The 24233-nt window shown below is 39.8% G+C and overlaps 1 protein-coding gene across 1 annotated transcript in view; it reads right to left on the bottom strand.

The window, feature by feature from the left end:
• The window catches only part of lrfn5a (leucine rich repeat and fibronectin type III domain containing 5a), a 214585-nt gene that overhangs the window by 73667 nt on the left and 116685 nt on the right, over positions 1-24233 (bottom strand). The window lies entirely within an intron of this gene.

Below are 24233 nucleotides of genomic sequence, written 5' to 3'. Positions count from 1 at the left end.
ACTCCTCAATATTCATGAGTGGGGCAGAGCCTTCAACCCAAACACAATGGCTTGTAAAGAAGAAGTCTGTGAAGCCAGTTTTACAATAAACTGAAACTGAACCATGTTGATAGTGATGACATTATGAATTGTTCATCTCACATTGACATGGATATTGAAATGGATACTTACAGCACTGTACGACCAAAACCTCCATAATATGCCTGACAACTTCAGTTGCATAATTCTGCAGCAGGAAGCAGTGTCTATATGGCAAAAAGGCAAGATGATTGTGATCAAGTAGAAAGACATCAGCCCCTTAAGCACTGTTCCCAATGCTGCAACTGTTGTTTGTATCAGGGAGACACGAGGAAGTCTCTGAGCCTGGCGCTGTGGTAGTCTACAATAACACAATGGGTGTATCACTCGTGTGGATCAGACACTGACATTCTATCCTCTCATGCTCAAGTAGCAGATTAACGATTATAAGAAAAGTGCACAGAGAAACATGCTTCTAATGCAGCATCGAGCTGTTTGTTTGTGACTGTTTCGAAACATATCACACGAAGGATGTGTACTAAATCTGCATCAGACACTAGACATACCTCTCCTACTGTATTTTATGTTGACATTTTGATACTTATGTGTTTCTGTTACACATAATAACATTTTGTCTTTCTGAAAAAAATTCAACATTTTTGACTCATTTTTTCAGAGGTAAACGTAGTGCTAAGGAGGCTACACATTGGTGAAACTGTCTGATATCCACAAGGCCTTGGTGTTCAGCCAAGAAAGTGGCTGTCATCTCAAGCTGTGGTTAATTCATATTTTTTGATACAAAGACTTTACAAGATGTCCCAATAAAAAAGTCACTTAAATGCTTAGTATTATTTAATATCACTATCATAACTAATATTAAAAAGTGTTACTGAATTTCATAAATAACTTCAGAGCAAAGCTTCAAATCATCATGACTCTGAAACTATATATCGCATATCCTATCTTTCCTATCTATCCAAGAGTGTCCATTATTAGACTGCAATTCACTGCAGTTCAATAAGACAATAAATCAGTAACTAAAAGGAAAGGAAAATGGCAAGACCCGTGTTTAGTGCGTGTACAAAAGGTTAAGCAGACAGAATTGATATTATACAGTATATGGGTATTGATGCCAGTTGGGCAGAGTAATTCAGAAGCATCAAATTAGGTTGAATCCAACTTTTTCAAGAGCTGAAAATACATCTTCCCATTTAGCTCTGTCAAAAACAAATTCATCATCAGGGGAAATAATTAACTCAGTCTGAAGAGTCAAGTGAGACGAATGAACAATATTAAGTAGTCAATGCATGTTGGATAAAGACTGATGATTTGGCATGAATCTTGTTTTATCAATATTAAGTTTCAGATGCCCAATTTCAAACAGATTCTTATATAAATCTGAAGTAAGAGAGGAAATGCAAAAGGAAAAATGTAAAAGGTATAAAATACAAACTGTAAGAACAGAGACAGGAATTTTTCTAATGGTATGGAAAGTGGAAATAGAAACGTTCTAGTCCTGGACCCTCCATTTGAAAGCCCGATACTGTATATGGAGAGTGAAACATATTGCATGTAAAAAGGAGTGTCACCTTTGTCATTGCTGTCATCTTATCTCTTTTTAATGCTCAAAAAATATATTTAGTTTCACTTTCTCTCTTTCACACATTCTTAGCACTATTTTTATATTCATCTACTTTTCCCCATTTAAATGCCTTCCATTAATAAGTGGCCCTCCTTTTGTCTTTTTTTTGTCTTTGTAATCATAAAACTCTTTTGTTGCTCCGACAAGTATTTTGGATGTTGCACTCAGTTGCTTTCCAGAAGGCTTACAGTGCTACTGCATGCATAACGCTAATTAAAGAAGACAAGACATCACAAAAGAGCTGGGGTTCAAGTGGGGAACCTTGGAACCCCTGCAGATTTTATTTTTTTCTCCAGCCTCCTGGAGTTTTTTTTTTTGTTTGTTTTTTCTGTCCACCCTGGCCATCGGACCTTACTCCTTTTCTATGTTAACTAATGTTGTCTTATTTTAATTTCTTATTTTGTCTGTTGTTTTTCTTTTCTTCATTATGTAAAGCACTTTGAGCTACTTTTTGTATGAAAATGTGCTATATAAATAAATGTTGTTGTTGTTGTAGTTGTTTAATTGCCACACTTTATAGGTGAAATAAAGGAAAAGAGGTTTTACACATTGTTAGGCTCAGTTAGTCACTCCTGTCATTCTATTAGTTAAGTGACCCCCACTTTCCCTTTGACTGGGTTCTTTTATTTTACCTGACCACAAAGTACAAGACTGGGCTGAACTAACACCATTTTTCTTCTTTCTGGCTTTTCCCTTCCATTCTAAAGAAGGAAATGGAGACTCTGAGAATAACTTGTTCTACAACTCTGCCTTTCCATGTCCTTGTTCAGTTAATATAATTTATCTTAATACAATTGTATTTACAATAGCAAAACAAGTGAGAATCATCAAAATTTTAAAAATCGGAGTCCAAATCTAACAATTCTAAATTTTGTAAAATGGTCACATACAGTTAGGTCCATAAATATTTGGACAGAGACAACTTTTTTCTAATTTTGGTTCTGTACATTACCACAATGAATTTTAAATGAAACAACTCAGATGCAGTTGAAGTGCAGACTTTCAGCTTTAATTCAGTGGGGTGAACAAAACAATTGCATAAAAATGTAAAGCAACTAAAGCATTTTTAACACAATCCCTTCATTTCAGGGGCTCAAAAGTAATTGGACAAATTAAAGAACTGAAAATAAAATGTTCATTTCTAATACTTGGTTGAAAACCCTTTGCTGGCAATGACAGCCTGAAGTCTTGAACTCCTGGACATCACCAGATGCTGGGTTTCCTCCTTTTTAATGCTCTGCCAGGCCTTTACTGCAGCGGCTTTCAGTTGCTGTTTGTTTGTGGGCCTTTCTGTCTGAAGTTTAGTCTCCAACAAGTGAAATGCCTGCTCAATTGGGTTAAGATCAGGTGACTGACTTGGACATTCAAGAATTTTCCACTTCTTTGCTTTAATAAACTCCTGGGTTGCTTTGGCTGTATGTTTTGGGTCATTGTCCATCTGTATCATGAAACGCCGCCCAATCAATTTGACTGTATTTAGCTGGATTTGAGCAGACAGTATGTCTCTGAACACCTCAGAATTCATTCAGCTGCTTCTGTCCTGTGTCACATCATCAATAAACACTAGTGTCCCAGTGCCACTGGCAGCCATGCATGCCCAAGCCATCACACTGCCTCCACCGTGTTTTACAGATGATGTGGTATGCTTTGGATAATGAGCTGTTCCACGCCTTCTCCATACTTTTTTCTTGCCATCATTCTGGTAGAGGTTGATCTTGGTTTCATCTGTCCAAAGAATGTTTTTCCAGAACTGTGCTGGCTTTTTTAGATGTTCTTTAGCAAAGTCCAATCTAGCCTTTCTATTCTTCAGGCTTATGAGTGGCTTGCACCTTGCAGTGCACCCTCTGTATTTACTTTCATGCAGTCTTCTCTTTATGGTAGACCTGGATATCGATACGCCTACCCCCTGGAGAGTGTTGTTTACTTGGTTGGCTGTTGTGAAGGGGATTCTCTTCACCATGGAAATGATTCTGCGATCATCCACCACTGTTGTCTTCCATGGACGTCCAAGTCTTTATGCGTTGCTGAGTTCACCAGTGCTTGCTTTCTTTCTCAGGATGTACCAAACTGTAGATTTTGCCACTTGTAATACTGTAGCAATTTCTCGGATGGGTTTTTTCTGTTTTCACAGCTTAAGGATGGCTTCTTTCACCTGCATGGAGAGCTCCTTTGACCGCATGTTGTCTGTTCACAGCAAAATCTTCCACATGCAAGTACCACACCTCAGATCAACTCCAGGCCTTTTATCTGCTTAATTGATAATGACATAACGACAGACTTGCCCACACCTGCCCATGAAATAGCCTTTGAGTCAATTGTCCAATTACTTTTGAGCCCCTGAAATGAAGGGATTGTGTTCAAAAAATGCTTTAGTTGCCTGACATTTTTATGCAATCGTTTTGCTCACCCCACTGAATTAAAGCTGAAAGTCTGCACTTCAACTGCATCGGAGTTGTTTCATTTAAAATTCATTGTGGTAATGTACAGAACCAAAATTAGAAAAACTTGTCTCTGTCCAAATATTTATGGACCTACAGTAACTGTACTCTAAAGCCAATTCTTTAGTATCCTATGTATGGAGTTAATGTTGAAATGGTCTACTACTTCAATTGGCTAATTATCTAAGAAGCCAGAAATCTATTTTTATTTGTTTTTTAATCTCCTGGAAGTCTTGGACTGCCAAAATTATTCTTAAACTGTATATTTTATTCTTATACTACAAGTTAATATTACAAGTTACTAAGGCCCTCCTGTCAAAAAAAAAAAATTATATTTTATATATATATATATATATATATATATATATATATATAGTGATAAAGCGCTATATAGTGCCCGACCCGGCACAGACTGACGCAGAGGCACTTGTAAAATCACACAGGCTTTTCTTTTTTCTTCAGCCGTGGGGCACGTCTTCCCCGTGTCCCACAGGCCCAACACAGTCCCAAAGCACTTTATACAGAGCACAAACAATCCTTCCTCTGGCACCACCACTCCTCCCAGGCAACCTCGTCTTCTTCCTCCTGATTCTGGCTCCTGAGTGGTGGATGCTGACCCTTTTTACAGCCCACCCAGAAGGGCTCCAGGTGCTTGATCACCTGTGTCTAATGGCACTTCTGGGCGGGGCTGTAGAGGTGTCCATAAAGGCTCCGGGATCCATGCAGCACCCCCTGGTGACCATCCCAGATCCTCACAGGGTTGTGGAGAACTCCATCTCCCATGGAACCCTGCAGGAAACTGAGGCACCGTCGTCAGCCAGGGATGCTGCCACCAAGCATCCCGGGGGAGGTAGTGAGACGCCCATGGTTGCTCCCCCGGAACATATGTAGAAGGAGCGTCCCGGCTGGGCATGGGACCCGGCCGCCCACCACAATATATATGTATATATATATATATATATATATATATATATATATATATATATATATATATATATATATATATATATATATATATTGTGGAAGCTGACCCGGACACAGACAAGCGGACACCAATGGTTCACCCAACACACGTTTATTATACATTACTTACAACAGTGCACACACAACCCCAAAACTCCCCCAAAGGTCAGGCCTCACAATACCTCTTCCTTTCTTCAGGCTGCTTCCTTTCCTCTCCTCCCAACCTCCGTCCTTCTCTGCTCCCGACTCAAGCCACTTAACGGAGGGAGGCGGCCCCTTTTATAATCACTCGGACGTGCTCCAGGTGCCTCCCGATAATCTTCCACCGACACTCCCCAGTGTGGTGGAAGTACTGGCTGCGCACCCGGAAGCACTCCGGGTGTCCCTGGTCGTCTTCCCCCAAGCACATCCGGGTGTGGTGGAAGTGCTGAGGACCAGGGCTCTCCAGGTATTGGGGCACCCCTTGGCGGTGACCACGGGCCCCTATAGGGTTGAGCTTCCAAGCTCAGTTCCCGTGATCCCCAAAGCCACCAGGGAGGTTGCCCCCTCGTGGTCTGGAGGAGGCGTAACCCTCCTCCGGTCCTCCTGGGTGTCCTGGCTGGGTACCACCACCAGCTACTCGCCACAATATATATATTATATATACCCCTGCCCGGGGTTTGTTTCCTGCCTTGCGCCCTGTGTTAACTTGGATTGGCTCCAGCAGACCCCCGAGACCCTGTAGTTAGGATATAGCGGGTTGGATAATGGATGGATACATATATATATATATATATATATATATATATATACTGTACTAGGGGGCTCCACCCCCTGCTCGCTTTGCTCACCCACCCCCGGGTTTGGTTTACCAGATATACAATTTAAAGAGATTGTTATTTTCATGGGAATTGTTACATATACATTATTTTCACTTTTACTTTAAAACTTTTGTAAAAACAATACTTGTTCTTTATTTCCGGCCCCGGGCGTGGTTAAATCTCTTTCTTGCAGGACATATAACGCTGCTTGTGTTGTGAAAGGGGGTCAGCTGAATGCACGCTAAGGAGAAGCGGTCGGATCATCTGCTGGCTTGTTGCTGCTGCTGCTGGCGAGCTGTGATTTTTTCTGCTTGTCGCGCTGCGCATCGATCATTTAAAAGCCTGTACAGCAGCTGTCCTTTTGCCACTTCATGTCTCTGCCGCTCGTGCTGTGAAGGGGGTTGGGGTGCAGACGCTGAACGCATGCTAAGAAGTGGTCAGATCATCTGCTGGCTTGCTGCTGCTGGCAAACTATGTGCTCTGCTTGTTGCTTGAAGTTGTTTTAAGAGCTGGGAGCACATGATGTGTGTCTGCCAAAAGCATTCCAACAACTGCAGGGTTAGATGTCCATGAACTTGTTTTAAATGTTGTCTCACTGCCATGTCTCGTGGGACGTTAATGTGTTTTCCGAGAAGATCACGTCTCATCTCCCTAGCCCCCTCCTAAGATTTTTTTTTATAATATATATATATGTATATACTAGCAAAATACCCGTGCTTCGCAGCGGCGAAGTACTGCCTTAAAATTTTTATTAAGAAAAAAAGTAAACCTTTTTAAACTGAGGGAAAATATACCAATAATTATTTGTTAAGCATCTGTTTGTATACCACTTTGTCAGTTTGCCCCTCCGGTTGTAATATGACCAAGCTGTGCGCTGAGCTTACTCTTGAGCATGCAACGTACAGTTGGCCATGTGAAAAGCAATCTTGCCTCAAATCAATGCCAACCTTTTGTAGGGTCTGTCCCTGAGACTTATTAATTGTCATTGCGAAGCAGAGCCTTACTGGAAATTGGAGGCGTTTGAATTGAAATGGGAGATCAGAGGGTATAACGGGGATGCGAGGAATAAAAACTCTCTCCCCTGAGCCACTGCCAGTAAAAATATTTGCCTCAATTAGGTTCTTTTGCAGACATGTGACGTAAAGTCTCGTGTCGTTACAAAGCTTCGGTGGCTGTAAGTTTCTCAGTAACATTATTGGTGCCCCAACCTTCAAAATTAGATTATGCTCAGGAGTGCCTGGAGGATTCAGAGTGTGGAGAAACTCTACCGGATAGTGCACCGCGTCTTCCACTTCCACAACTGAATCCACAGACTGATATGTTTTCGGTTGTGAAGGTAGTTCTTGAAATAAAATGTGGTTTATAGTCGTAGTCATGTCATTACTTGGTGTCAGGATAACTCTCTCCCTCAACCATGACACGTCGTTTTCGTGGAGATTTGTTAGATTGGGGTAAACATTTTGAAGAAGGCTTTGTAAGAGGCATTGGCGGTTGTCCAAAGGTGTAAAATATTTGGCCATTTCGGTACACTTGAAAGCGACAACCGAACAATTCAGCGGCAGCCATCAACATTTACATTTACATTTACATCATTTAGCAGACGCTCTTATCCAGAGCGACTTACAACAGTGCTTAGTAGTCTACGACTGTTCTTCAGTCTTTAAGGCTAGGATTAAATCTACTGTCATTAAACAAGTTACCGCTGACCAAGTTGTATACAAAACCCTGCTAGAAGAAAATAGTAAGTTAGTACAAAATTTTTTTTTTTTTTTGAAAAAAAAAAGGGTAGAAAAAAAAAAAGTATGGGGACTTTAGTCCAAGTGCTGTTGAAAGAAGTGAGTCTTCAGGCGACGTTTGAAGACAGTGAGGGTCTCCGCTGTTCGTACAGCAAGAGGAAGTTCGTTCCACCACTGAGGAGCCAACACTGCAAAGAGTCTTGATGCATGTCGTCCTCTTCTTTTAAGTAAGGGTGGTTCGAGACGTGCAGTGCTTGATGTTCTGAGACAGCGAGAAGTGACACGCTGCTTGACCAGTGCTGATATGTAAGGTGGTGCAGCTCCAGTTTTGGCCTTAAAGGCAAGTGTTAGGGTTTTGAACCTGATGCGGGCAGCCACAGGGAGCCAGTGCAGGTTCCGCAGCAGAGGTGTAGTGTGCGAGAATTTGGGAATCAAAAACGAGTCTTGCAGCTGCATTCTGGATCAGTTGAAGTGGTCGTGTTGCCTTTAGTGAAAGTCCAGACAGCAGAGAGTTGCAGTAGTCCAGCTTAGAGATGACCAAGGTCTGGACGAGAAGCTGAGTAGCCTCTGTAGTGAGAAAGGGGCGGATTCTCCTAATGTTGTAAAGGAGATATCTGCAGGACCTGGAGAGGTTGCTGATGTGTGGAGAGAAAGACAATCAACTCACATGCAGAACCATAGGTGAAGAGCTTAAGCATTTCACTCTTCTAGTGCTCCTGTGTAGTATAATTATCTCCTGTACCATCATCAGTCCACACCTTGAACCTGTCCCAGTCATTCAATACATAAGACACAATGTTCTTCCAGATATCAAGAGTGATCCTGATATGGCCGTGCAATATGTAACACAGAGGATGGAAAAGGCAGGTGCCATCTCCGGGCATGGAAACCACTCGGTAAGTGACAGTTCTTTGATTGATGATGATCACCTCAATAGACATGTTAATGGGGGTACGGTTGGAACGATAAAGGAAATGGATACCTGACAATGTAAACTAAGTCTAAAATACCTACAAAATAACTATAATCGTAATAAACGAACAATAAAACAGTGGAGAAGCCGTGGATTAAATAAAAAAGGCTGCAGTTATCAGCAGGGAGACGTGAATACCGTGGTGAAGCAAGGAAGGGAATGAAGAGACCGGAGCGATGGACGGCATTATATAGGCAGGCAGCCAATTACGTGGGAGGCGTGGGGATGGGGGACCCAACGCCGCCTCACACGGCGACCGAGCTACAGGCTATGGATGTATATATGTACGTAAGTAGGATTCAGTTAGCGTTGGGAACCCACGTACCAAATTTATTGAAGATGGGCCCATAAGTAACAAAGACTGTTGGAAAGTTCAATATGGCGGCCGACAGTGGTGTCATACCACCAAAATAAGTACGTACATTGGTTTTGGTTAGCGCAGGGAAGCCGCCTACCAAATTTCGTGAAGATGGGGTCATAAATAAGAAAGTTTAACATGGCGGATGTTGTCGACCATTATGACCGTTACACATAGAATTTCAGCCGACAGTGGCATCATACCACTGAAATATGTACATACATCGGTTTCGGTTAGCGCAGGGAAGTCGCCTACCAAATTTCGTGAAGATGGGGCCATAAATAAGAAAGTTTAACATGGCGGACGTTGTCGACTGTTAAGACCGTTACGCGTAGAATTTCGAAATGAAACCTGCTTAACTTTTGTAAATAAGCTGTAAGGAATGAGCCTGCCAAATTTCAGCCTTCTACCTACACGGGAAGTTGGAGAATTAGTGATGAGTGAGTCAGTGAGGACTTTGCCTTTTATTAGTATAGTATAGTATTAGTATATAATCCCCTTGGGATTAATAAAGTATCTATCTATCTATCTATCTATCTATCTATCTATCTATCTATCTATCTATCTATCTATCTATCTATCTATATATTTATATTTATATATATGTACTGTATATGTATAATACAATCATCTGTATCAATTCAGGGCAAGCCAGATTCTTTCCCTAGGTTCATACTTTATAGGTAAGTCTTCTCCAAAACTACTTTATGTTACTATAGCCAACATGTACTGTAGGTGTCATTTTAATTATTAACAAGTTTCAGGCAATTGCACAAATTTGTTATTTTAGAGATCGTATATCCAAAAGTTTATCTTAAATTGCCTATGTAAAGTAAATGGCTAATGCATCTTGATGATTTGTGTTACAGTGCCTAAAACCGATCAAAATAGTCCAACATTGATGAACATTATGGACTCAAAGCTAGTGTGTATATAAAGCTAGTTTATATATTTACATATTCAATATGTTATAATAGAATAACTGAAGCCAATGTGCACAAAATAGATATTTATAGAGAAATGGTTAGTATCAATGAAAATAAAACATATAATTTATTGTCTGGCCCATACTATCCAAGTCTTTGTAATGACTCTGAATATCCTGATTCTCTATGCCCCAAAGTATAACTAGAGTATTCTTCTATCTCACCTTGTTTTGCTCATTCTCATGAACTCTCATCCTTCTACCAGTCTTTTTCTCTAATATTCTTTCTTACTTTCTAAGTGCTGGTCTCTTATCTTATTTCTAATGACCTTCCCAACACTAAGCTCAACAAACAGCCCATTGTTATGCCCAGATATCTTATGCCAGGAAAGTTTTTTTTTTTTAATTTCATCCCAGGTTTGTTTGTAGGACAAATCCTGGAATGAATGTCAGGTTCAAAGTTCAGCTCTTTACTGAACTATACTCTATACTGAAACACCAGTTCTTGGTATCTATGCCATTCCAGGGAGTGCATAAAGAGAAAATTATTATGATAAATTATAGCTTGTCTTCTCCCAATAAAAGAGAACTGAGTTCCATCTTTCTCATTTAGAAGTTAGCTACTGTAATGGGCCGGCTGAATGAACCGCAGTGGCCTCTGGCCATCCTTTGATAGCCTGCTTTCCTGTTTGACACTGTGGTCTTCTAATCATCTCTCTTACACTTGATGAGTCATTTCTCATTCCTGTGGAACTTGTGCATACTATAGGTGTTAGGGGAGCGGGGTGGGATTGATGATCCTGTAACACCATTTACTACACATCCACAAAGCGTATGACTGAAAATGTTACTAAGTTATTTAAACTTCATTTAGAAATTATTTAAAATTGATAAAATTTTATGGGTGAGTTTGAAAGTTATTTTTTTCACAATTTGCTGAAGGATTGTTCATGTTTGAATAATTACTAATCATAACCCATACTAGATGTGCAAAAAGGGTTACTGACTAGAGAAGCATTCCAGATTGATTTTGCAAACATTATAAAAATAATGCATTTCTGGTTCATGGAGGCCAATGCTTATCCCTGCAGAATCACATGCCGGAAAGAATTCTCCCCGAAACTCAAATAATCTCGGATCTCAAAAGATCATGAAAAGTATTGAAAATCACAATGCTGATACTACTGATGAAAAATCTGTAGCCATCTTTACAGAAGCTGCAGACTAAGCAACAACAATAGTATGTCATGCACTGAATTCAGGGAAATGAATATGATGCTGATTCCACTGTGGCGGAATTTCAAGTTAGACATCACTTTCATTTTATTTTTTGCTACAGTGAAAAACAGATAGATAGATAGATAGATAGATAGATAGATAGATAGATAGATAGATAGATAGATAGATAGATAGATAGATAGATAGATAGTGTGGACACTAGGGGTCACTGTTGCCCCTTAAATGCAACAGACAGACACACAGGACACAGGGTAAAAGCACCAAGAAGTAATTTTAATGCCTTTCTTTTTTCTACAGTGCCCTCCAAGCACCATAGCCACAATAGACAATCAAGTAAATTACAAATGCACAATATTCTTCTCTCTCTTTCTTTCTCCTCCACACCTCCCAGCAAGCTTTGTCCACCTCCACCCGACTCTGGCTCACTTGTTGGGTTCTCAGCAGTCCTTTATATAGTCCTTGACCCGGAAGTGCTTCTGTTCTTCCTCCCACGTGACTTGCCAGCACTTCCGGGTAAGATGGAGAATTCCAGTTCTTTAACCAGCCCGGAAGTACTTTGGGGCTTCCGTCCTCGTGACTTCCTAGTACTTCCGGGCTATAAGGGAAGCATGACTCCCCCGGTCCTTCCACTGGACCCCCTGGCGGCACCCACGGCACCCTACAGGGCTGAGATACCGAACTCCAAGTCCCAGGATGCCCTGTGCCCCCACTACACTCCAGGGGAGCTTCCTTCTAGTGTCTTTGGGAGAAGCAGTGTCCAAAAGTTGCTGCCTTCCCCCATCCTTCCATTCTCTGGGTGTCCTGGCCAGGCTGAGCTGCCAGCCGTCTCTTACAATAGATAGATAGATAGATAGATAGATAGACAGGCACTATATGATAGATAGATAGATAGATAGACAGACAGACAGACAGACAGACAGACAGACAGACAGACAGACAGACAGATAGATAGATAGAGTAGCTAAAACTCACGTCTATTGGGGACCTGTTACACATTTGTTTCAGTAGGCCCTTCTTTAGGTGAAAATGAACTAATTTGATAAACATTTTTGTTTTGTATCCTACTTTTTTCATTAATTGGATATTTCTTATTTAAGTGATCTAGGTGGGATTATGCCCTTTACAAGTCTGTATAAAGAACGATATAGTAAATCAAGGTTTGTGTACGTCATGTATGATTCATAATATAGGCAATATGTATATCTGCAACCTATGGTTACTAATAATACCTTAATATAATTACAAATTTACTTTAATTTAGCAGTATACATTCTTTAAACACCTTCTCACAGTATTGCACTCTTGGGCCAAGTTTGCTCCCAGCATCCACTTGCCAGTGTTTGTAAAAAGTAACAAAATGTAACTTTATTCAAAGAATTTGCACTGAAGAGTACCCATTTAAAGTACTGTCCGATATGGCTTAAAAATCTTTTCTATATACTCCAAGTTTGAGTAGCTTTAAGAACTTTGGTATGAAAACAATGTGTTATGTAGATCATTTCTGGACTAGCATAGTGATAAGCCCGTTTCTTAAAATAATTCTTCTTGTTCTACTTTTTCATCTGACATTCTAGCCCTTACATCTGTCTTTTTTGTGCTTCTTGTTGCCTTTGTTCACTGGACATTCCCACCCTCTTCTAGAAGCTGGACAAAAATACGCCTGGGCACAGACACCAAATATTTTGTTGTTTTATATACATGATTATTACATTTTATTTGCCCGTGGTCCATTTAAAAACATTTAGATAAATCTACTGGTAACCATTTCAATAGCACATTATGACAAACAAATTTACTGTATTATGGTAAGCTTAACATTTGATATTTGTTTTGTAAACACGGTATTGAAGTAGAATACAGTTGTCATTTATTTGGCATTAATTTTAGATTAATGTTGGAACTCTCTTAAAAATAAAGATAATCACTTAAACTACCTCTTCTCTTAATCCTGTATTTTAAATATGCAATTATCTCAGGAGTATGGCTTCTTGTACGTGTGTTTCTTGAGATTGTTAATTTTAAATGAGTTCCACAGATATTTATGAAAGATGCACGCTTTTAAAATGGTGCTCAGTGTAACATACTAAAGTTTCTTTTATTCTCTTGTCATAGTAATGAAGCAGCCATTAGCATGCAATGATTGTAGTACTAGCGTAGAACTGCATTTGAAAAGACAGTCTTGCATTTCTCACCGGGGAAACTCCTCAGACGGCTGCCATGCAGTCTCTCAGCTCTTTGGAATCTGCAAGAAATGCAGCAAATATTAGTGTGTTATGTGCTGAGGAACGGGAGCTTACTGGGATTTGTGGGTGCTTTTGTTTTTCTTCCAGTACCAATATTTTTTGCTCTACCTAAGCAACTGTATTTTAGGATGAGAACACAAAGCTGCCACTGCCTAATACATCAAATTATTGTAGCAGAAGAAAATAATGTTTTGGGTGTGTGTAGACATAGATACCTGGCAAGCAGAAAATAAAATAATTGAAAGCAGAAGAGTAATAAGCAAGGGAGATTAAATAAAACATTCAAATGAAGAGATAAAGGACTTGCACATTAAATGAATGAAAACAATAAAATAACAAAGAATGGCACATAGACAGTGATGGGTGTAAGATTCAAACCCAGGACCCGGAATTCCAGGTGAAAGCAGCACTAATCACTGTAGCAATGTGTCTCCCCTAATAATAATACTAATAATAATGATGATGATGATGATATTGATGAGAAATGGTAGGACAACTTTCTTCCTGGACAAATCTGAAAAGCAGCCTTAACCCGATATTCTCTTGTTATTTTCAAATTACATGAGTTTACTTTACAAGCTTTTTTCAGGAGCACACTGTACTTGTAAACAGAGGGGAGAATGTATATACAGTAAACGTATATTTATATGATATATACATTTTTGTTTTTTTATTTTAGGCATATTTGAAATGGATTCTGAGCATATACATGGGGAGTGTACTTTTTAACAATAAATTGAATTAAATGTCCTGACAACCAAGCAGCAGCATATTTTTTTCTCAACTAATTTATGCCATTTGGAATTTAAAAAGACTGCCATTTAACATTGCTCTAGGTGGTGCAAGGTAGAAATCAATTAAGTCTGAAATTACAGGGTTGTTTTTTTTCTTTTTCCTTTCTTTTTCAAGACGAGCAACAAGCAACCTCAACAGAACAATAACGGTGGTGTGCGTGATGAGCAAACTTGTGGACAGTGAGAAGGCTAGCAGCATTTAGAAGAAACCCAATCCAACTCTCCTCACTGCACACTGTCGGCATGTTTCTATACTAGAATGCTAAGTGTACTGACGCAATCATTTGAAATATGTAGAGAATTCTGCATTAAGTCGCGGTTAATTCTGCACAAGATCAGAATCGTTTTCCTGGTGTATACTCTCTCGGTTTGTATGAAAACAACAAGCTGAATTACGTAAATGTTTTATAAAAAGGAAAAAAAATATTCATTTGTTTGGGAAATGGGAAGAAATAAAAACAATTGACTAACAGTGTTCGACAGACACTAAGATTATAAAATAATGTTCTGTAATAGTAACACAAGAGTCATGATTTACAGGATATGATGCATTTTAAACACTGCATAAATAGCACATAATGATATCTGTATAAATAAACTTCATCCTGGAGTATAACAATTAACATATTAACAATAGTAAGCTACTCTGCTCTTCTAAAATCCAAACCATTTTGACACATTTTCCACTTTTTGTTATATTCACATACAACTTTCAAAAATGAATTGTAATCTATTCTATATACTGTATATAAAAGCCAAATACCACTGACTTACTCATCATGAAATCTCCCGAACCATGAGGACTTAGGACTTGAAATTTGGAATGTAGGCTACCCTTGGCCCATAGGTGCTTGCTAAGAAACGGTTTGAAAAATTCTGTGGTCCAAGCGTGTTCTGTCTGTATGTCTGTCCGCTTTTCACGAGAGAATTACTTAACAGATTTAGATCTGGGGCGGCACGGTGGCGAAGTGGGTAGCACTGCTGCCTCGCAGTAAGGAGACCTGGGTTCGCTTCTCGGGTCCTCCCTGCATGGAGTTTGCATGTTCTCCCCTTGACGCCGTGGGTTTCCTCCGGGTGCTCCGGTTTCTTCCCACAGTCCAAAGACATGCAGGTTAGGTGGATTGGTGATTCTAAATTGGCCGTAGTGTGTGCTTGGTGTGTTTGTGTGTGTCCTGCGGTGGGTTGGCACCCTGCCCGGGATTGGTTCCTGCCCTGTGTTGGCTGGGATTGGCTCCAGCAGACCCCTGTGACCCTGTGTTTGGATTCAGCGGGTTGGAAAATGGATGGATGGATTTAGATCTGGTTGTTTTCTATAATTTGCTTGAACTTTCCGGTTGATTTTGCGACTTCTCTCATTGCGCTAAGTACCGTAGTTCGCTTGTGGTACCGATGTATTTATGCAAATGAGAGAGTGACTGTGGGCTGAGAGCAGAGGGGCGGGGCCTTCCTCATTCAATCGCCAGACTTCGTTCGAGTCACTCTACCTCTCGCCATGTGTTGGAGTGCACCTCTCCTTCCACGTAGCTAGCGATACCTGTTTGTTCAACAGACATTATCATCTACAGATCGTTAAGGAGTAACGTTTGATGTTTTTGAGAGAGAGAGAGAGAGATTAGAGCTCCATGTGTTTTAGAGGGTAGCTGCTGATTAGCAGAAATATCACAGCCATGTGCTTTTCTCCCCACGCGGGGAACGCTCTCCCGTTAAAGCTGAACACGATCAGATACACTGCCAATGTCTATTGATTTTTAAAGTTTGTCCTGTTTCATCACTATGTGGGCATAGCCACTGGATACAGCTAGTAGTATATGAAATGATAGTATATATTTTAAATTCATGCGTTTCATCCATATGTACTGTAAACATACTTCCCATATGTACCTTTTATTGCTTTCCATATGTTTAAAAAAAGCATTCTGTGGGTTATAGTTAAATACTTCCCACCTGGAAATCAATAGTACACTGGTTGACTATATTTGTCATTTATATTACAAGCAGCATTCCAATATGGATTTTAGCTTTTGACATCTTAGAAAAACAGGTGGAAAAATGACTAATGGGAACCTAAAGAGCGATGGGAATATTGATGCCAGAGCCAAATGTGGAAATGAATTTTTTAAGAGGGCATGGAAAAGTGTTTGTGAATGGATATTAAGCATATTCTTGCTCACTCTTTTAAAAACTCACAAATAATAAGTGTTATTATTCAGAAAGTTAATTCATATTTGTACTTGATTATATTATCTTCATTAGATTAGCTGTGACTGAACACTTAAGGTCTTCAATCCTTCATGTGAGGCCAGAACATTTTATAGTACAAGAACAAAATATCAATCCTTCTTTAAAATTTCATGAATGTAACATGAACTGCTTCCTAAAGTGCTGCACTGCTTAGAGTTTTTGTGGCAAAAAAATTTTAGATAATCAAATCAGATCAACCATAGGTTATTAACCTGGTAATGTTGTACCAGAATTATCTTTCAGGCTCCAAAATAATGGAGAAGAGTCCTGCCAATGTTACTGCTTAAGCTATAGCTCAGGTGATTGGGCTATATTGTACATACTGTTAAATATAAAGACAAACATAAAACTGCGGTGGGTTGGCACCCTGCCCGGGATTGGTTCCTGCCTTGTGCCCTGTGTTGGCTGGGATTGGCTCCAGCAGACCCCCATGACCCTGTGTTCGGATTCAGCGGGTTGGAAAATGGATGGATGGATGGACAAACATAAAAACACAATAATGTGAAAAATTCCAAGAAAGAGAAGATGAATGTTGCATATTTTGCCTAAAAGTAGTCACAATGGGATAAACATTAAAAATCATCCAGTTAGATGAAATCAGGAGTTTAGTTTGTAAGCCATTTTTTAAATTCTCTTATGAATGGCACTTTACAATGACAGGTGGCATGGTGGTGCAGTGGTAGCGCTTCTGTCTCGGAGTACAGAGACCAGGATTTGTGACCCGGGTCCTCCCTGTGTGGAGTTTGCATGTTCTCCTCTTGTCTGTGTGGCTTTCCTCTGGGTGCTCTGAATTCCTCCCACAGTCTAAAGACATGCAGATTAGGTAAATCAGTGATCCTAAATCGGCCCTAGTTTGTGGTTGGGATGTGTGTGTATGAATGAGTGTGTGTTCACCCTGTGATGGACTGGCCTTGTCCTGCCTTGTGCGCTGTACTCACTGGGATTGACTCCAGCAGAACCCTGCAAACCCTGTTCAGGAGTAAGTGGGGTAGAAAATGATAGACCAACTTTACAATGACCAATACATTGTTAAAAAAAATTGAACATGCATTAATCTAAACTGGAAAAAAATACCAACGACCTTTATTAATGTCCTAACATTTCATTATTAAAGGTAATTGAATTATAATTGGATAATTCCCCATTTATTTCCAGGAACGCCTACGTTTGCTAAGGAATCAACTCCCTGGTGCATGGCGAGAGTGGACATGGGCTTATTGGTATGCAATTGCCTCCCACAATTTCTGCAAATTGAACAGTGTCAGTTACTCCCTTTGAACAACCTGATCAACCTCATCCCACAAATGTTCAGCTTGGCTGAAATATTGTAACTGAACAACCCACTGTTGTAGACTAAAGTCATAAACAAATTCCCAGAAGCATTTATGATGGATGTTTGCCTTTTGACGTGACATATTATGCTGCCTGAAACAGGCTAAATAATGGTCATAGAGGGAGGACGTGGCTTGATGTGTTAATTGACACTAGTAGCTATCAACGTTTCTTGGTGCTGTCACACTAAACTAGGATTCATTAAATAAGGTTTTATGTACTGTTATTTTTGCTGCCCTACACGCTGTAATTATATAATCTTGTTTTTTTTTTGATGACAGTATCTTTTCCTTCTAGATGCTGTCTGCTGTTAATTCTCATCTGAAACTAGTGCTGACTAGTATGACTCTCTGAAAACCATTGATATGTTTTATTTCAGAAATAACTGCCCATCTGTCAATTTGCAAGTTTCTCCATTCTCTCTCTGTCTCTTTCCCTCCCTTTCCTTTATGTACAAGCAGCTATTCCTGGAAGCAAAACTGTGATTGGCTTTATTGTTTGCTTGTTGCCATACCAAATTAACCACAGATACTGCTGTCTGTAAAAACCCTAGCAGGCCAGCTTTGTCCAATATGGTTCTGCATTCCATTTTCACGCCAACACGCTTGTAGTTCAAACGTAACCGACAGCTGGTCAAACAATATTCTATTATATCTGTGTATTCTCTAGCTCTCACCTGAAAGTTTGCTTACTTTTAAGTCTCATTAACTACTTGGTTGGGATCAGACTCTTATAGTGATGAAACATTTGGTTAGAGAAACAAAAGATTACTGCCACCTGAATAACCAGGTACACATAAAATGGAAACTGGTAACTTCTCAGGTTGGCTTAAAGGAAATCAACACCTCTGTCACAGAAATTATATAGCTGCTTCTTGGCCAGAGACCATCTACTAGGAAGACAAAAAAATAAATCTGAACTCCTTTTCCTAGAATTCCTACTCAGTCCAGAGTCCGAGACCCATGCTAAGAAACATATCAAAAAGTTATTTTTCTCAAAAAAATAAATATTTGCTTATTTTTTATTTTGAAAGAGATATATTTTCTCCTGTACTCACCAAAAATATGAAGATATGAATATAAAAACTGTGCAAAAAGCCATATATAGACAGTAAAAAAATTCAAAGCGCCTTCAACATCCTGAAGTTAAAGCTTAAAAAGCCAAATGAGAAAACAATAATGATTATAAATTTTTATATAAAATCTCATCCCTAAGTGGAAGGAGGAAAAAGGCAGAGACACAGGTAGGCCCAGGCTAGATTGTGACACAAGTAAGACAAAGGTGAGGGGATGATTATTACACTCCTTTTAATTTCATGAAACAAATTGTACAGATTTAACTATGCATCATCTTTTTTTCTGGAGCTACTAAACTAATTTCAAGTGTCTATGCATCTTGTAAAGATATATATGTTCTCCATTTATGTTTAACTGACTAGGATATCCGTTCTTCTTTTCTTAAACAATTACAATCATAAAGTCTTTAAACTTTTGGCCGACACTGTAGTGTAGGTAGTTGGTTGCTGAACTTTAATCAACAAGGCTTCCAGAGCAGTTTTTGTCTCTGTGTATGTGCCTGAATAAGTTACTTAGCCCTAATATATTTTTTTAAATAAATTATATATACATATATATAGTATAGTGAATTCAGAACGTATTCAGACCCCTTCACTTTCTGCGCATTTTATTGTAATGTAGATTTAATTTTAAATAGATACATTTGTAAAATCTGACACCTGACATCCCCACCCACAATTACAGCAGCGCAGGTGAGCAGAGAGCTGAGGAGACTTCATGCCAGCAAAGCAGCGGGTCCAGATGGAGTATCACCACGACTGCTGAAGGTCTGTGCGCTGGAGCTGGGGAGTCCTCTACTGCGCATCTTCAGCCTGAGCCTGGAACAGGGGAGAGTCCCGAGGCTTTGGAAAACATCTTGTATCACCCCAGTCCCAAAGGTATCATGTCCTAGTGAGCTGAACGAGCGTCCCGGCCTGTCGCTCTGACGGCACATGTGATGAAGACCATGGAGCGGCTGCTGCTGCTTCACCACCTGAGGCCACAGGTACGCCACGCCCTCGACCCTCTGCAGTTCGCATACCAGGAGATGGTGGGAGCGTAGGAAGCCATCATCTATATGCTACATTGATCCCTCTCCCACTTGGACAGAGGCAGTGGTGCAGTAAGAATTATGTTTCTAGACTTCTCTAGCGCCTTCAACACCATCCAACCTCTGCTCCTTAGGGACAAGCTGACAGAGATGGGAGTAGATTCATACCTGGTGGCATGGATCGTGGACTATCTTACAAACAGACCTCAGTATGTGTGTCTCTGGAACTGCAGATCTGACATTGGTCAGCAACACAGGAGCGCCGCAGGTGACTGTACTTTCTCCGGTCCTGTTCAACCTATATATATCGGACTTCCAAATACAACTCGGAGTCCTGCCATGTGCAAAAGTTCGCTGACAACACTGCTATTGTGGGCTGCATCAGGAGTGGGCAGGAGGTGGAGTATAGGGACCTAATCAAGGACTTTGTTAAATGGTGCAACTCGAACCACTTACACCTGAACACCAGCAAAACCAATGAGCTGGTGGTGGATTTTAGGAGGCCCAGACCCCTCATGGACCCCGTGATCATCAGAGGTGACTGTGTGCAGAGGGTACCTGGGAGTGCAGCTGGATGATAAACTGGACTGGGCTGCCAATACTGATTCTCTCTGCAAGAGAGGACAGAGCCAGCTATACTTCCTTAGAAGACTGGCGTCCTTCTACATCTGCAATAAGATGCTGCAGATGTTCTATCAGATGGTTGTGGCGAGCGCCCTCTTCTACGCGGTGGTGTGCTGGGGAGGCAGCATAAAGAAGACGGATGCCTTGCGCCTGGATAAACTGGTGAGGAAGGCAGGCTCTATTTTAGGCACGGAGCTGGACAGTTTGACATCTGTAGCAGAGCGACGGGCGCTGAGTAGACTCCTGTCAATCATGGAGAATCCACTGCATCCACTGAACAGGATCATCTCCAGACAGAGGAGCAGCTTCAGCGACAGACTGCTGTCACCATCCTGCTCCACTGACAGACTGAGGAGATCGTTCCTCCCCCAAACTATGCGACTCTTCAGTTCCACCCGGGGGGGTAAACGTTAACATTATTCAAAGTTATTATCTGTTTTTACCTGCATTTTTTTACTCTTTAATTTAATATTGTTTTTTGTATCAGTATGCTGCTGCTGGAGTATGTGAATTTCCCCTTGGGATTAGTAAAGTATCTATCTATCTATCTATCTATCTATCTATCTATCTATCTATCTATCTATCTATCTATCTATCTATCTATCTATCATCAAGCATGTGAGCACAGGGGACAGTTTAAGGGCTCTGGCGACTGTAACTCTCCAGGGGTTGGCACTCTGTGATAATGTCTACTCTTCCTCCCCTTCTGCAGACTAGAAGATTGACAGCTTTTTCAAGGCTCACATCACTTCAGAAGTCTGTCCACCTGGACTCACCTCTTCCTGCTAGAAACAGTCTCAACCGGAAGAACCACCATCTTTGATAGTTGTATCCAGACTCACATTGTATATGTTTTCCATTTAAATTTAACTGACTATGATATGAAAAGATGCAACATAGAGCTTTTCCTGTGTTTTATTTCTGTTTTCCTTTTTTTTTTGAGACATTGACTATACAGGGTTTGCCTATGGGTGACCCAAAACTTCTCCCTGTGTTTGCTTTGTACTACTAATATATATATATATATATATATAGCAATTAATATGTCCTGATCTACCATACACACAGTATCTATGTCTGCACATGGAACATGAACATTAAGTGCTAGAACAGCTATATCACTGTCTTATGAGGGTGCGCTGTCATTGTCATTTTCTGGTTTACCTTATTATTTGTAGATTACTGTATAGAATTCATGGCTATATTAAAACCACATCTTTTCTCAGTAAGACAAGAACTCCCATTTAAAAGCAAAATGTGTTCATCTCCACAAAACAGAGTTTTATACCAGTGTAGCATCACCAGTCATGTTGCATGACTATGGGAAGAAAATGCAGTCTAACTCTGGCACAGGAACACATGCAAATGCAACATAATTCTCCATAAAGCACACCTGAAACAGCTGCCCAGATATTGTGAGGCATTAACAATGTACTCACACTAGCAATTGGTTCCGTGCCTGAGCACATTTGTCCGCATGTAACCCCGCAAAGTCTAGTTCACTTGACTAGTGTGATTGCTCTGTGCCAGGCTAACCATACTGGGCCCTTGCTTGCTTGGAAAAGGTGGGCCCAGGCACAGTTTGTTAGGATTTGGGAACAGTGTGATCGCTAAATGTGCCTGAGCACGGAACATAGACATGACATCAATTACATCATTAGATGCCATTTTAGTTAAAAACAGGTTTTAACTGTCACCTTACAGATAAACATGAAATGTAGTCGGCAAGAAAAGTTGCAAATTCCTCCCGTAACATCATTTGTCTCCGTAAAAATCTTCTCGTACGTGCAACACGATTAACAGCAAAATGCTGCGCTGTACACTCAATAAATCTATAAAGCACAGTGTGAGAGCAGGCCAGCAATGGAGTAGGGAGGGGGACAATCGTACTTAGGTGGCATATGGAACAAACATGCCTAGTATGAGTACACTCTAAGACTGTCATATGTGCCATGCATAAAACTGTATATTTCTCTGTATTATCTCGGTTTTAAATAAAAGAAATTGCACTAAAAATTAACAAATTCCACACAGTTGCAGTGCATACGCTTGAAACAACTGTACCCTTTAAAGCAGATAATTGGGCAACATTAAAAGGAAAAACATGTATTGTTATCGGTTGAAAAAATCTTCATTAATTTGTTTTTGGAATATATTATACATCAAAAATACAAAGCTATCACACTTTGAAAACATAGGAATAATCTGCAATACATAATAAGGAAAACTAGAATGTGTGCTGTATCTTCAACAGACTGGCACTGAGCACTTAATGTTGCATTGTAAAATTTAGACCTTGATGTTCATTTGCTGCACGCTTTGTAAGTCTTTTTATTTTGTATTTGTTGGATAAAAGCATACAAATTGCTCTAATGCACAGGTGATCTTGGTTGTAAGGTGACAAAGTATTCCAAAATAGAATACTTAAGAAAGGATTAAACACAGGACTTTAAATAAGTTTGTGATAGACTTTGGTAGTAACAGAGCAATTAGAATTGCTGCTTCACTGCTCCAGGAATCTAGTTCTTGGCCAGATAATTATCTGTACTGACTTTACACATTCTTCTAATGTATATGCGATTTCTCTAAAGGAATCTGTTTTCTACTCACTTTCAAAAGACATCCAGTTACTGTATATACAAGACTTACTTAAACATTTACCTTTGTATTATTAAATACATTTGTATTAAAGCTAAAGTAGTTCCAAGATGTTGTGTGAAGGAACTCAGAAGAGTGGGAACAGTTGGGATCATCATGGCACACTTAATCCACAGCTTGGCAGTAAAGACCTGAGAAACAAGCCTACATTTTTAGATAATCTGGCGAAAGGAGCCACAAATCGTAGGCAGAATGAAGAATAACAGAAAACTTTTGGAGGGAGGCAAGGAGAGACGAACGTCTGAAAATAGTGAGAAGCAGAGGTGTGTAGGTCCAGTAAAAAGTTCTGAACTGATTTCTATTGGCAGTGGGAATCCAGGGAAGAAAATAAAGCAGAAGACCAAATTAGACTACCTGGGTAAAAAAAAATTGAATTAGTTGGAAATTAAGGCAAGCTATTTAGAAGTCACATAACCCACCTTAAAAGGAATACATGTCCGCACAAAAATTAGACTGGCTTCGTAGTGTGGAAAGTGCTGATCTTAGACATATTCAAAAAGAAGAATGAAGCAAGAGAACTGCTTTTATAAACTTTTCCTGATTGAAATAGAATGATGAAGGTTATGCAGAGGCCCCTAATAGTAAATGATTGTTCCTGTAAAAACAAAGGACGATACTGCCTTTAGGGAACAATTCTTTCTAAATGTGATGGCTGCCTTTCTTTTTCATGGAGCTCCTGTTAAAGTATATTTAATCCTACAGAATGAAACATCTTAGCTGGTTATGAGTAAAATGAAAAGATGAGCAGGTTTTCTTCCATGGGTAAACACTCTCAATTTCTCTCTCTTCTATCACATTCTTGACATGGCTAAAACATTTGGGGATGAAGCAGAAAAACAAAATGTGTTTTACCATTTCTGTATGACTTTGTGAGTGTTTGGGATGTGCCTGTCTTATGTAACTAAGATATTCTGTATCTATCATTTTCTGCACAGTTACGAAAGGAGCAATGAGATAATGACAAGTAATACTTTTAATTTTATTCTCAATAGCAATTTATACTGTATGTAAGAAGTTCCTTTTTAGGTTGGCCAAAGACTTTTAATCTGTTTAACTACCAGTATTTTGGGACCTTTAGATACACAAACTATATAGATGTGATGAAGATTATACCATTTACCTGTATTATGATTGGTACAAACT

The sequence above is a fragment of the Erpetoichthys calabaricus genome, chromosome 16 (assembly GCF_900747795.2).
Source record: "Erpetoichthys calabaricus chromosome 16, fErpCal1.3, whole genome shotgun sequence".
Lineage (NCBI taxonomy): Eukaryota > Metazoa > Chordata > Cladistia > Polypteriformes > Polypteridae > Erpetoichthys > Erpetoichthys calabaricus.
Note: the sequence above shows the minus strand (reverse complement) of the source record. Positions and strands in the feature narration are given on the sequence as shown.